Source organism: Hippocampus comes, unplaced genomic scaffold (assembly GCF_001891065.2).
Source record: "Hippocampus comes isolate QL1 unplaced genomic scaffold, H_comes_QL1_v1.1 scaffold203, whole genome shotgun sequence".
NCBI lineage: Eukaryota > Metazoa > Chordata > Actinopteri > Syngnathiformes > Syngnathidae > Hippocampus > Hippocampus comes.
Window position 1 is genome coordinate 628,730 of NW_017805993.1, and position 13,333 is coordinate 642,062.

Sequence of the window (13,333 nt, forward strand, 5' to 3'; positions counted from 1 at the left end):
TTTAACTCCGACATCTATTAGTTGGATGATTGTAATCATAGTATTTTGTTCGCTTGGATCGTGATTGTGTTATTTCCCAGCTGGTTGACGACATCTGCGAATGACTTGGCGCAGATGTCGGCCTGTCCTTGTTCAACCTTCATCTCCTCCTCCATCACGATCTCCGTTTATCAGCAGATTAGCAAAAAGCGCTTCTCTGTTGGTCTTTGGGTGCGCAGTCGTTGAAGCACTATCTATCAATGGTGCACATCATCTGTCAGTCACTCAACTCTCGTTCTAGGTCATGCGTGGCACACCGTGGGGTTAATAGAAAGATTTAATGAGGCTTTAGAAATGGTTCGATACATATATTTTACAAAGAGATCTTGCAATATAGGCTTGGAGTTCCACAATTGAGCCACCGAGAACCAGAGTCCTTTTTTCGACATTTTAGGCGAGAGTGACTTAAAGATTTGGGCTACGAGAAACTTTGACCTAGACCAATATTCAGTGAAAAGATGCATTTTCTTCATTAATTTAGGAAATGGCAGCTCTATTGTGGTCATACAATTTGAGTTGTACAGGACTCGAAACATGACTTGATTACCCGGCATTGTGATTTTTTCAAAACTGAAAACTGATGTTGAGAGAGATTTTTTTTTTCGGTGAAATGAATCAAAACACTCTGTAACATAATAAGAAGATAAAATCCTTAAAACCTGCTCCAAATCTGCTCATAGGCTTTGGAGATATCTTGTTGGAGGTAATGATGACATTTAAAAAGAATGCTGACATTAGGAGGAGGAGGCGGCAATGAATTTGTTTATCTGGACAAGCTCTTCTTTTTCTAATTCATCGCATATTTGCCGCTGTTTAATGAGAAAAGTGACATTATGTGTAAAATGTCTTTTTTTTTTTTGTCTTTTGCAAGCCTAATCAAGGTCGACATAATGGATCGGGCAGGACCGAAGGTAGAAAGAATTGAGAGCGATGGTTAAAAATCTACATTCCGCAGACTGATGCAACAACAGGTTTTCATGATTCATGTCTTTCCCGCGACACATGTCTGTCTTAGCTCATGACTTCTTCTGTTGTTTTAATTTGAAGCATCTTTTTTTTTTTTTTTTTTGATTCTCTTACCATCTGGTCTTTGTTCTCATCCTGTCAAGACCAACGCTTGGGGCGAAAATATTAGCAGGTTCCACTCATGGTGATCAGTAGCATGTGTTGGTTGGGAATTACGACACAAAGTACAATGATAGGTGTGATTTATGGGAATGGGACCAATGGATGACTGGAACAACACAAGGTCAACTCAACGAGATACAAAGCCGCACACATCACGTACTTTGGTGTTGAAATTTAAAGTCAATGGAAACAGTCCACCCTCCAGATAAAATTCACTTTGTGTGTGTGTGTGTGTGTGTGTGTGTGTGTGTGTGTGTATGTGTGTGTGTGTGTGTGTGTGCGTGTGCGTGCGTGTGCGTGCGTGAGTGAGCGAGAGACTGGAATGTAAGGTGTCTGGGAACGGGAGATGAGTTTCTTCCACTGATCCCATTTATATTAACCCTCCACCCCCCCCCCCCCCCCCCCCCCAAGAAAAAACATCTCGATATTGTGAGTTGTTTTTACTAAACAAACCAAAAAAGAGGAGTGAATATTTTGTGATTTACTTGAGATATTTAATTAGTTTCACGGCCACACTTGATGTCCTCAATCCGCTCCAGCCTCACCCCCCCCCAAAAAACAACAGCTTTTTGTACTACGCAACTATGATAGCCAACATTGGCGTTCTGAAGTACCGAAGGTAACATGTAAAGAATGAACAAAAAGCATCCAAGGACTGACCCTTGAGGGACCCCAAATGTCATAGCCATTCGATCAAAATCAAAACTTCCAATGGTCACAAGGTAACTCCTTTCCTCCAAGTAGGAACTGAACCATTTTAGCACTGGTCCATTGATTCCAAACATTAGTTGCACTTCACAGAGGATAAAGAAAATCTAAATGCCTTTCTTTTCCTGCTTGTGTTCAAATATACATTGCTTGAAATGTTATATCACAGTGACACCTGCTCGTCTCTGGCAGTTTGCGTTCATTGTTTGCATGAAGTTAAATGGATTTATCGAAAGCAAAAGGATGCACTATATATGATAACTTAGCTGCTGCTGGACGTAAAAAGATTTTAGTCTCTGTTGAGATTCATCACTTCAACATACCTCCTTTCCACCAATTACTACTTTCCTGTTAGACACGGCTTTGGTGCCTTCTTGTGGTATTTACAGAGAGCAAAAAAAAAATACTAGACTAGAGGTCTTTGTACCACTAACACAGATGAGTGGGATTCATCTGGAATGTTGCACTGTGAGTACTTGTAATGTTTTGTCAATGATTAAACTGATGGCGCAACTTGAACCAAAATGAACTTTGGCATTCAAATAGATTGAGGCCAAATTCCTGGCGACCGCATGTGTATCACTTCCTTCAAGCGTTCTCGCTCTGCGGCCAACGCTGCATAGTCTGTCGCCAACCACCCTGAAAGCGCCGCTCGGCTCGCTTTAGCACCAAACAAAGCGCTCGCCTCATTACATGCGCTAATTGTTAACTTTCCACTCGTGTTCCACAACATTCTCTCGCTCATTTTCCAACTTTTTTTGGTTGTACTTACCGCAAACACATCATAACTTCAGGTCAAATAGAGTCCTCTTTATATGCAAGATAATCATAGAAGGGCCATTCTAACTGAATGTTTGCTCTTGATTTTTATGTCCTTCATGTCTTTTTCTCGGTGCAGCTAACTCCATTAGGGTTATCGTTTCTGCTTCGTGGGACATAATTTGAATATAGTGATGTTATTGGAGAAAAAAAAAAAAGAAGACAAATGTTAATGTCGTTAATGGCGGTTATTAGAATAAGGCAGCCGTGGAAGAGGACATGTTCTGCATATCCATCCTTAGATAGACCTCGCGGGAGTCTGGGGTGGGGGGGCGTCGGAACGAGGGAGTAGCCATCGTGCAACTGTGATTTATATCAAAACTTGGCATCTCATTAGAGTGTTTCAAAACACAGACTTGCTACGGTACATTAAATCGCTTTAGCTAAACGGCAGCAATCTTTGGGTCACTGCAGAGGTTCCGGAATTACTATTGTGATAAACTAATCCAATATGTTCCTTTTGTTTCATGTTTGTCATCTGAACGAGGTGTCTAAAGCAAAGTACGGTGAACCCACCTTTCGAGAACCACCTTTGATAATGAAAATCTGCGAAAGAGAGGCCATATTTTTTTTCAGCCTCAATATAGACCTCCCACTTGCTTGAAGAACTCTGAAACTGACTGAAACACGACTTTTAAGAAAATTGTAAATGCATTTCCAGTGAAAGATAGGGAAGTTTGTTTTTTTAAGAAAGTCAACCTCTCGGTCCAAAATCTGGAGAACAAGAGCTTTTTGTATCAACAAACATATCAAGCAAAGCAGCGACTTAGATGATAATATTTTCTACACCTGTCACTTCTGAACAGCTGTTTCTTTCTATGGAGCAGTTAATTCAACATTTAGGAATGTCTTTTGATTGCAGAATTATCTATTGGGTGAAGTGCAAGCACTTGGGTGACGCCAGCTAAAAATGGGGGGCGTTTGTCATTCGTAGCTGCTATGTAACGAGTCGCAAAACCTCGTCGTCCTCATATTTTCAAAATCGTCGTTTACTTTTTGAATTTACTTTAACCCTCAAAACACCTACTTTGTGATCCACATACATAAATATGTTTGCTGTTCAAATGTATGCTTCCGATTGTCCGAGTATGCTGCGGGCCGTGGTGACGGTAAATAAACCTCTTACCCCATTGTAAACAGTTGGCAGACATGGGGGATTTATTTATTTTTTTCTGGAAAGGTTCCCCCACGACCCTCTGCTGGCTCTTTGGGTCATTACCACTCCTCAAAGTGTTTGCAAGTTAAAGGGCCAGAGATGTGATTGACACATTGATTATGATTTTGTTTCGTTTGGCGGCTTGGCCAAATTTGCCTTTGACTACAAAATCTTTTTATTCACGTTATTTGCGATCGTAACGATTGAACACATTTCCGATTGTCGGCCTCCACCATTCTCTGAGCAAATTGGGGAAGGAAAATCCCATCTTTACACATTGAAGAGTAACACACATGACTCAAGATATCCTCTGAGAGACATTCGATAATTGGACATTTTGAGGATGGGGTCGCTGGTTGGAGAAACTAACCCCCCAAAAAGTGTTCACATGTGTTAGTTAAGTAGAGGTCGACACAAACAACAAATGAAGTCTTCAAATGAGGATGTTTTGAAGCCTTGCAAAGAGGTTCCAGTTAGAAACTAGCAGCGGGAGAGCAATAACTACACAAAATGCGGTTGAGGGAAAAAAAATGGCCAAGCGAGGACTGTGATGTCTCCGGGGAGTAATAAGAACTGACAGCAGTATTTCAGCTCGGCCTGTCGCTTGACGGACTGGAACTGGGCTCTCAGAACTTGTTTTCTTGCCCTCTTTCATTCGCGCCCGCTCTCATTAGGTTTCCATTCTAATGTTGGAAGACAAACGCTGACTCACACCGCAAAACATGGAACGTAATTGAGCCCATTATGTTCCAGTGAAGTCCTAAAATAACAGATCTTTTACAGTCAGGAAGCCAGCTAATGGTTCAGTCAGCGCCTTTTATCTCTTCAGTTGTTTTCACGTACTAGTAGCCTGGACTTTTTACAGAACCATCCCAAGGATTTAAAGATGGGTTTTACCGTTATGTTACTTTCTGGCCTGGTTTGTCACTTTTTGTATTTGTGATGGCAGATTCAGACAGGTTTTTCTGGCTATCCTGCAGAATTCTGCTGCTGTGCTCATGTCGCGGCTAATCTGTGTATCCAAAAACACCGCACTTTTGTGTTTCTTCTGACTTTGATGGGATTTTGGTTCTACTGTCGTCTAAACATCGCATGCGAAACAATAAAATGGCTGCTCTTTGCCCAAGCAGCTCAAGTCATGCAAGGAGAAACTTGTGGAGTATGATGTAAATTTGTGTCTGTAAATTAAATGAGCCGAACTTGGTTGTGTCCTGTATTATTAAGTCCCTTTTCTATAATTTGTTCTGTAAAAATTAATGATTTTTAAAAATGAATTTTTTTAGAAAATCAAAACATACATCAGATTGGAAAAAAAAAAAATCAACAAAATAATCATATCTAAAAGAGTCACTGATGGTGTAGTGGTTCACTCATCTGACTTATGTGTGTGAGCAATGTGGGATCGGTTCCCACTCAGTGACATTGTGATTTTCTGTTTTTTTTTTTTTTTGGTCAAAATTTTTAGGGATTTTTTATTTTTTTTTGTGGGGGGTGGAGGGAGTCAGTTTTGCATGGAGGAAGATGTTATTGGAAGTTTTTTTTTTTTTTTCCAAGAATTCTTCGGGCTTCCTAAGTGTGTTTATTGTGATGAGTATTTTAGGTCAAAATTCACCCTTCATAAATACATCAGCAGAGCTCTTGCACTTGGAAAAAGAGATAAATCCTTTTCCACCATCATGCAATTCAGATGGATCACCTTGTGCGGAAACACATTCACACACACTTACACGTAGTTAATCATGAATGGGACAGTCCCATGGCAAGGACGGAAAAATATCTGGAATAGCGATTGCACGTGTCCATCCTCGACGGGTCGCTTTGGGTCGAGCACTAAAACCACCTGTTGTCCCGAAAGCCCCGCCTCCTGACTATCATTCGCTTCCTGCACATTTCCTCTTTCTGTCATACTGTTGTGCGTTGAGGCATGAGCGTGATTCGCTGCGTGACTACACTCAGAAGTCAAAACACTTTCTCCAGTCATGTCTTGAACCCTTTCAGGGACAGCGGTTACTACAGTGGACAGTGTATGTTATCAGGTTACAATGGCATAAAAAGGTTAATCAGTGAAATAAATGAAAATGTCTCCTTCCTCGCCTTCTCCTTCTCCTCCTCCATAAAAAGACATCCCTTTCGTTCATCGTTATTTTTATTCATGCTCATTGGACCTTCCTGACGTATGACTCTCTTTGATGGTCTACCTCAGGGGTGTCAAACTCATTTTTGCCGCGGGCCACATTTTAGTTACTGCTTCCCTTGGAGGGCCGTCATGACTGAAATCATATGAAGAAGTCAAGAATAAATTGATTCCACTCTTGTTTAAGTTACTATCATGAGGGGTTTGGTAACAAGAAAATGCTTAGAGTATCTCTCTTCTTTATTACCTATGAGAATTAAAATTGTTGGTGGACATTTTAGAATGCATCATGGAAGTTGACATGTCTGATCTGCTTTTGTGGGCCACATAAAATGATGTGGCGGGCCAGATCTGGCCCCCAGGCCTTGAGTTTGACACATGTGGTTTACCTGCATCTTTACATTTGCATTCTTGTGTGTGTGTGTGTGTGTGTGTGTGTGTGTGTGTGTGTGTGTGTGTGTGTGTGTGTGTGCGCGTGTGTGTGCGTGTGGTGAGAGAAGCCACTGTCACCAATATGCCCAGAAATGTTTAATTGGTGCAATTAACCTGTTACCATGGTAGTTAACCTGGCCAGCAGTCCTGTCATCATTATCATGACAAACAGATGGGAAGGGCGACAGGCAACCGTGACAGCAGGACATGGAGGACACACACATGCATGCCGTGTTCACCTTGATGTGCACACTCACATGGTTGATACCAATCTGCATAGCAACAGATACCTGAATGGAGAGTTTATTGTTATTTTAGGCTCATTTGGAATCATTTTGTTCACGATGGAGCAGTGGTTCAAACATCTGCCTCACGATTCCGAGGTTTGTGGTTCCGATCTCAGCTCCGGCATAGTGTGGCATGTGTTTTCCTCCCGCATTCCCTTAAACAAGCATGCTCGGTTCATGTAAGTCGAAATTGCGTATCGCTGTGGATTCATTCGTCGCTTCGGTGAGTTCTGTCTGAGCGGGGTCAGGTGAGCGCAAGTCCCAAATCGGTGCCAATTTGCTGAGAGGCTATTGGTCAGCGCTACTTCCTGTTCTTTTTGGGAGAAATCAGAGTTGTTGATTCTCAGTGTGGGGAGTGAGAAATGAATTCTTCTAAAATAGAGTTGGAGTTTTATCTTGATGAAAAGCAGAAGTGCATTAGTGCCCCCCCCCCGCCTCCCCCCATGCATTTTCTCAAGTGCAAGTGTGTGATAAGTCCACTGACAAAATAGCTGATAGAACATCTCTGCCCGATTGGACTTGTTGATCCTGACAGAAAGCAGAATTTTAGACATTTTTATTTTTTAAGACACGAATAAAACATTTAATTGTATCTGTTCAGTGCATAAGTCACTTTTTTTGTTCCAGTTTGGTGACATGAATCATTTTGATGTGAAGTCACATTTTGTTTTGTTTTCTTGATACCCCCCCCCCCCACCTCACCAAAACACACACTCACATAACACACAGATCCACTGGATGAGCCTTGAGGGGGTCGGAAGTGTCAGTCCGGGTCGCCAAGTGTCCCATCGGGACCCCATGTCTAGATGGGAAACAGACTCTGTGCAAGATAAACACTGTCGGCCCAGTTGTCAAGGTCATGAAGAGTGTATTTTTGCTTCAGTGTGAGTGTTTGTACGATGTTGATTCGCGCATTTGTGTGTGTGTGTGTGTGTGTGTGTGTGTGTGTGTGTGTGTGTGTGTGTGTGTGTGAGAGAGAGAGAGAGAGAAACAGTGTGTGAATGTGTTTAAAATTGTGTGCGTGCGTGCGTGCGTGCGTGCGTGCGTGCGTGTGTGTGTGTGTGTGTGTGTGTGTGTGTGTGTGTGTGTGTAGGTGTGTGAGAGCGTGAAACGTGAGAGATTGCGTATGCATGCGTGTGTGATAAAGAAACAAAGTGTGTATGCGTTTGCATGCTTGTGTGTTTTTTTACGTGCGAGTGTACGGATGTGTGAAAGAGAAAAGTGTGAAAGAGTGCACGAGTCCTGTGAGAGAGTTAATGAGAGAGTATATAATTGAATGAGCGAGCGGGTGCGCGTATGTTAAAGAACTGCGTCTCATTTGGTTTGTCCTTGTCCATATCTCCTGAAAAGGGTCAAAACCTTCTTTCAACTTGGCTCGCACTCATCATTTTAACATCTTGTTGAACTCATGTAAGACTTCCTTCCAATTTGTTTGTGCCAGGGACACGAATTCCAGAACTATCCACCTCGTTCTACATCATGGGCTAATTCCAAATAAGGGAAAAAGCATTTGTGTGGTTTTACAGAATGAATGATTTGTGTCCCATCAGTTGGGCTTGCAGGAGCCCCCCCGACCTCCTTCTCCTCCTCATCTTCCTCCGGGATGGTTTATGGCGCTGGTGGGGGGTCGAAGATGTGCTACTTGTCTTGTTCCACTTGGGGGAGCTGAGCTGTAGCGTTGACGTGGGCGGGCACACATGGGAAGAGGATACTCGGTTGACATTTACCTAATAGGCTTCTCCTTAGCTTTCCATTTCAAATAATGATGCACAAGTTTAATCGTGTCATTGTCGTGAGTTATAGTCTTTTTCTTTCTTTGACGATTGGCTGGGAGAGATCACATGACCCCCGACTGTGTCCACGGGAGGTGATTGCCATCCATGTACTTTGTAATGTATTACCAAATACATGAACTATGAACAGCCACCCTGAATTGAATTCTGCCCCCTTCTAAAAAAAAAAAAAATCTGTTATTAGTATATGAATAAAATATCTGAAATATGTTCCTCCTTTCGAAATGCTATTTCAATTATTCACTAATCAGACATGAGAAACTATTGCGTGAGTAAATGAAAATAAAATACTTATTACATTTTACTATTAAAATAAATGATATATACCAAATATTTATAAAGTAATTATAATATAATAATATATAATATATAATAATATAAATATAATAATTTTAGTATAGAAACTTAAAGTACTCTGAAAACCATCAGTTTAGTTCAACCAAGAAGGACAAAGGAATGTAATAATTAATAATAATTACGAAGTAATGTATCCAAAGTGTTCTGAAATAGGAAAACACAGGCAACAAAATAGACTAGTCAATAAATAAATTGTATAAAAAGCTGTAACAACCTCAGAAATTATATAAAAATGTAAATATTTTATACCTTTTGCAATTTTAACATTTTAAAGGAAAATTTAGTTTTTCAAATGTCAGAAAATGTATTAGAAATTCATTTAAAACAATTAAATAGATGCTTAATAATTGTTTAAAAAAATACAAAATGACTCCACAATCAATATCTTGTAAAGTATTATATTATAGAAAAACTCATGCAATAACGGATACATTAGAATTTTAAAAATTGAATACTTCTCCTGTTCTATTGTTATTGGATTTTATTCACATATGAATTTACAATCATAGCTATATCGGTATTTATCTTTATACTATCCATAATAAGGGCCAAGTGGTGCATCCCAATGGCAATCAGAACTTTTTTAATGAAATCAACGTTCTTGCAATGGTCTGCCATAGAAAATCTGGAAAGTGAGAAAAGGATGAAAGAAGAAATAAAAAAATAAAAAAGAAGACAAAGGCGCGTTTGTTGAGGAAAGAGGGAGGAAAAAGTTTCCGAGGGAATTTCCAGCATCCATTCCCGCCCTCGACGAGGGATGTGAAGGCAAATAAAAGTGATTGGCTCAAGGTGACGCCGTTGTCCACCGCAAGACATCACACGCGCTCACTTTACATTTTACAATTTTATGGATCATAATGGCTGGAATGCGTTTGATTTGACATTTGAGTTTTCCACTTTGAATGATGGAAACACACATTTAGGTGTAAGTTACGACCCGCATTCCCCATTTGAAATGCAAAAAAAAGAAAAAAAACACTTCCTGGCGACACAAACTAAAGGTTTTCTATTCATCCGGCTAATCAAATGTTGGTCATGGGGTCACCGTGACCTCATAAAAAAAATCCCAAATTGAAGAAAAATGATGAAGTGATGATGTTGCACATCCGAAGTCTGTGTGCGAATATGTGTGGGGGAGGCTTTGGGTGAGGACGTGCAACCACATGGAAGTCATCCACACGGCCCACAAGCGAATAGTTTCATAGTTGATGAAAAGCAACTTTTACAGAGAATTCCCCCCCCCCCCCAAATCTTCTGAGTATTTCTATTGTGTTGGGAATTCAATTACACTGGTGCTCTGTGATAAGATTTTCATTTGTTCTGTGACCATCAGGAATATAATAGTTTGGGATCTTTCATTATAGTTTGTTTTATTTCGATTTTAACTTGTTTTTTTTTCTTTTTTAATTCTGTTGGTTTTAATTAGTTTTTTTTTTAGAGCAAGTCTATTACTTTTTATATATATTTTTTTAATGTTTTTGTCGAAGTTTTCTTTGTTTCAATAGTAGTTTTTTTTTTTTTAAATATATGGAGGGACTGGGGAAAAACGGTTCACTTATTGTATCGTGGAGCAGAAACTGGACCCAGAAGCAAACGTGACACGGAAACTGAGAAGTAAAAGTCTTTATTTACAAAAAATACAAAATGACTACAAAGAACAGGGCAGAATGTAGAAGACACGAAAGAAAGCTGACATTCGGACTCAAAGAAAAGCTTGACGCACATGCCAACGTGTCACGGAGCTTATATTCTGTTAGACGGCAGACCTATATGACAGAATAAAGGTGACAGAACAAAAGGACAAGCATAAATGGGCCACGGCAACTGCGTAGCAACTGCCGAGCAACTGAAACATCAACAACATGTGACAATAGTTTGACCTTCCTTCTTCCGACCACATGTACAGCTGTACCATCCACCCGTTGTCCGTTATTCACAAGGGTCACGTAAATACATGAACCCGGAAAGCTTATCAATGATGTTAATTGATATTAAACTGATTTATAGTTAGATTTACTTACCTTTATAAACATAATAGTTATGGGGGTTTTTTTTCAAATAAAATTCTTTTTTAGTTTATTTTGTGAACAAAAATGTTTATGTCAATTTTATTTTATTTTCATTAACTACAATAAACTTGGTGACTATTCTTGTCATTTCAAACAATCTCAAATCATCTTTCCGAATTTAAGTAAACAGAAATGCCACGGTTAGCACGTCCGCCACACGGTGCAGGAGACCTCGGTTTCGAATTTTAGATTTCTCCGGGTACTCCAGTTTCCTCCCACATTCCCAAAACACTGTATTTTGATTGAATTCTTTAAATAATCCCTAGGTGTGATTGTGTGGCTGGCAACCAATTCAGAGTGTCCCCCGCCTACTGCCCAAACATTGCTGGGATCGGCTCCAACACGCCTACGACCCTCATGAGGATAAGCAGATCAGATCATGCATGGATGAAATGCCATTCATTTATTCCTGCGTCCCTCCCCTGAAAAAAAACCCAACCGTTTTTAGAAATGAAAATAGAGATAAAAATGTCTATATCCATACTGGAACACGTACATTTTGGAGAAAAAAAATAGAAAGTCAGAAAATTAAACGTTTTGCTTCAATTCAATGGATATTGTGCTGCTCCTGCTGATGTACCAACCTTGGCCACCTTAGGGGAGCATGAGCCACAGAAATATTAGTTGTCCTTTGCAGAGGATAAAGAATGTATGCCTCTTTGAGTATTTTTCTCTTATCTTTCCACATTACATTTGCATTTAAATATTTGTTGATTAACGACGTGATGGCACTGCCACATAGGTACTATTAATTAGCCAGTCTACTGTGTTTCCTATTACGGGTGACCATTAAGCTAGCGGATGCTAAATGACTTTTGAAAACTGAAAGCCGGGGCCGGGTTACTCGTATCTTGAGGAAGCAGTTTATCGTGTTTTTGAGGGCCAAAAATTGAGAAAAGGGCAGACCTTTGGAAACACGCCCTTGTGTGTGTGTGTGTGTGTGTGTGTGTGTGTGTGTGTGTGTGTGTGTGTGTGTCCTTCACTGTATGTTGTTATTGCTTGAAAGCTGAAGCCGACGTGTGATTCAATGTTTCCCGGCACTTTGTAGTTTGTTTGTGCACACGGCCTGTTTGCACTGCGGTGAGCAGGAATGTAAACGTTGTCTATTGCGGTGCTTTTTCTTCACTGCGCTTGAGTCCACATAGATACACCGAGATCCAGTAAAAGAGCTGGATCATATTTCTTGATACTGGACTCCTATGGGCTGGATGAACCCAAAATGAACTAGCGGGAGAACCTCGACAGGTTCATTTTATTTGCTGTTGTCTAAGCCTCACAATGGATTTTGCTTTTGTCTTGAACGAAAGTGGGACTGTATTGTCATTTCTACCACGACATTGGTGAATATTTTTTCGAAATAACAGATGGAAATTAGTCAAAGTAACAGACTCACATGGGGCATGACCAATAATATTGATTTGTGAAAAATTTTTTGTAATTTACCAAGTTTCTGCCAGACAGAGGCAATGTTTGATTTCCCATCAGGGAAACCATCCGTTGTCTTTTTCTCAGTCAAGACATCTTTTCCCCTTGGAAACATTGTTCCAAGCCAATGAGGCATAAATACAGACCAAAACTGCCATTATGGAACAGACGCCACAGCGGGGGTGCAACCAAATAGACAAGCGGGAAAGACGAAAAAAAAAAACAACAGTAGGGGGCGTCATGCTGTCTGACTGACAAGCGGCCCGTGAGCAATGCGTCTAAAGAACGCTCTGACTTTGATTATTTGTCCTGGCTCCCGTCAAGATGGTCGATGGGGAGACGCTTCTTTGGGAAGGCTTGGTGGCCCCACTGTTGGTGGCCGTGAAAATGAAAACGCACACACACACGCCCACACACACACACAAATACACATCTGAACTTAGAAAGCAGTGGCATGGCGGTGAAGAAATATTTAATGTTCCTTTTCGGCACCTGGTTGGGGGAAAGGGAGACAAAGGGTGAGAATGTGGGGTGGAAAATGAGCACACGCACACACACACACACACACACATACACACACACGTGTCAATGGGAGGCATTTGTGCGCCGGTGTACTGTATGTATGAGTACAGAACAAAAGTGTGTGTTTTTCAAAGGTCTGACGGTCAACTGACAAGTGAGGAAGATGGATGGGCCGCCCAAAATGGACTGCGGGGGACGAGGTTAAGATGGGGCAGCTTGATACTTGGGCAAGAGTATGCGTGTCTATATGTGTGCGTGTGTTCATGTGTGGCTGACAGATACCTAGTGCTCTGGTGAGACAAGATGACTGTGTGGGTGTGTGTGTGTGTGTGTGAGAGAGAGAGAGAGAGAGAGAGAGAGAGAGAGAGAGAGAGAGTGAGTGAGACACCATGTTTGTGTGTAAGTGAGAGCGAGAGTGTTTGAGTGAGTGTACGCCCGTGTGTGTACGTGAGCTTTTGAGTGAG

At 40.9% G+C, this 13,333-nt stretch overlaps 1 protein-coding gene across 2 annotated transcripts in view; it reads left to right on the top strand.

Moving 5' to 3' along the window:
* slit3 (slit homolog 3 (Drosophila)) overlaps window positions 1-13,333 on the top strand; it is a 254,024-nt gene that overhangs the window by 75,523 nt on the left and 165,168 nt on the right. The window lies entirely within an intron of this gene.